Source organism: Coturnix japonica, chromosome 3, assembly GCF_054131305.1.
Source record: "Coturnix japonica strain WE chromosome 3, WE-NBRP24, whole genome shotgun sequence".
Taxonomy (NCBI): Eukaryota; Metazoa; Chordata; class Aves; order Galliformes; family Phasianidae; genus Coturnix; species Coturnix japonica.
In genome coordinates, this window is record NC_140665.1 from 102,613,317 (window position 1) to 102,615,786 (window position 2,470).

Genomic DNA, 2,470 nt, shown 5'->3' on the forward strand with positions numbered 1-2,470 from the left:
TTATGAAATGAAATGTCTGTCTTGTGACTAAAATAGAATCCACCCTGATCCAGATCTCTGTCACACTACTGAATTAATTATTGTTAATTATCATTCCTTTCCACTTTCCCACTCATTTTCAAACATCTCTTAGGCATGTTGTGTAAGTTAAGGTGGACCAGGGAAAGGTACAGTGGTGACAACTTGAGCAGCTCTGCTGGCTGAGTTGCATGGGTATGTCCATGCTGTGCCATTGCTCACATTCAGCCTTGCACACCATGGCATCAAGCAGCCTTACTCACCTGGACGTGGGTGTGAAATATTAGTGCAATTATAGACTGTGTATGTGTTAAATACGTAGCTAACCCAGGGCACATCTGGAAAAAGATATTAAGCATCAATCTTTGAGCATATGGGATAGCTTGTATGGGTTATAACCAAAAGGAAAAATGCGTATCATGACAGTTCTTGTGGTTGTGTGGTAGCTAGAAGTATTAAGAGAAAACCCTTATAGGTTTACCAATGCCACAGCTACAATTATTTCTTTTCTTTTTAAGGCTGCAGGAGAACCTGTGATGTCTTTGAATATTTCTGACAGCTTCAGAACTAGAGAAGTGTTTCCGTGTTCTGCCTTAGCAGACAGTTCTTAACAGTAAATTGGAAAGGATGAGGTGTGACTATGGTAATATATCTGAGGTGTACAAGCAGGGCCAGGCTGGGACATGTGAGATCAAGGATTGCTGGTGTGACAGCTCAAATTGAGGCACTAAGGAGATTTGTTCTACCACAGCTGGATGCTGGCAGGCACTGAAGGTCCCAGCAGCAGGCAGTCATAGAATCACCAAGGTTGGAAAAGACCTCCAAGATCATCCAGTCCAACCATCCTCTTAACACTGATTTTTCCCCACAAAACCACATCCCTCAGTACAGCACATAAATGTTCCTTGAACACCCCCAGGGACAATGACCCCACCACCTCCCTGGGCAGGGAGCGTCCATTTGGCACACAGGATATATCTGCAAGTCTGTAAGGAATTTCAGCCAATGATTTCCTTCCCTCCCCTGGAACAGGACCCGGCACTCACATGTTGGATCAGTCCTGCAGCTGGAGCTCTTCTGAAGTTGGTGGAGCTGATACGACTGTCCTGGACTTCAATGAAATTGGACTCGGGTACCTGAGAAAGTTAATAGGACAGCATAAATTAACTTGGCTGATAACAACAAAAAGATGTGCTGGGAGAAAGGAGGAGGTTCTCTGTGAGAAATCCCACAGAGCTGCGGCCAGCTCCCAAAACATGGCAAACATCCAAAGGAATGAGCATCCCATTAACCTTGTGATGAGTCACTGCAGCCAGTAATGGCTGGATGCGCTGATTCCCTGCTTATATGGAGCAGAGGGTTTCTGTGCCACCAGACAGCATCTTCTCTTTGCTCCTTGCTGCTGCTTCTGCTTTTGCACCCTCGTTTGGTTGATGTGTTGGACCAGCCCTTAAAATGTGTTGATCCAAATTGGGTGTCTGATCTGTTGTAAATCCAGGAGCTGGGCCAACTTTTCTTAACCTCTTTGAGAACAACAGCATTTTCACTCAGAGAATGCTGATGCACTGGAACAGGTTGCCCAAGGAGGCTGTGGATGCCCCATCCCTGCAGGCATTCAAGGCCAGGCTGGATGTGGCTCTGGGCATCCTGGGCTGCTGGTTGGTGACCCTGCACACAGCAGGGGGTTGGAGCTGGATGAGCACTGTGGGCCTTTGTGACACAGGCCATTCAGTGATTTCTAAATAAAAGGTGTCAAAACCCATGATGGATCTTTTAGCTCTGGCTGCAAACTTAGCTAGCAGTGCCTTCAAGCAGTGTGTGAACTTTGGCTTGCCTTCGGTGTCCCGGGACAGAGATAGTGCTGGGGAAGATGACATTACTGCGGTCTGGACTTCATCTGCCTCGCATCCATCTCAGGAATCCGGCGTGCAGTTGTCTTCCACGCTGCGGGTTCAAAGCAACACCTGTCTCCCGAGCAGGATTTAAAAGCAAAGTATTAAATAGCATTTCCCCTGTTCTCTTAGTTCACTGAAATGCACTTTGAAAAATCGCCAGACACTCATCTGAAAGCAGTGTGTCCCCATAAGTGGTTCCAGACTTGTGTTTTCTGCCTTTCTGGGGCTGCAGCTTGTCTTTCTGATTACCAACAATTGAAGATGTGGTTCTCCTTGACTGAAAGTCTTGTGTTCCTATTGACTCCCATGGGAGCAAGAGTAGCCCCTGACTCAGGAAAGGACATAAAGTATGTGTTCTCTTGGTCTTCTCTGCAATTTATTGAGATGCCTTAGTTTCAAGGTTAGAAAAATCTCTCAAGTCAACAATCTTTTGCATATCAGATGAAACAGATCTGCCTCATCAGGTCACTTTCAGGCTTCCATGTTACAACAGTAGTTCTGATGCATTCGGACTCCTCAGAGGAGATAGAAGTACTTCCTTTAAGATGTATATTGAA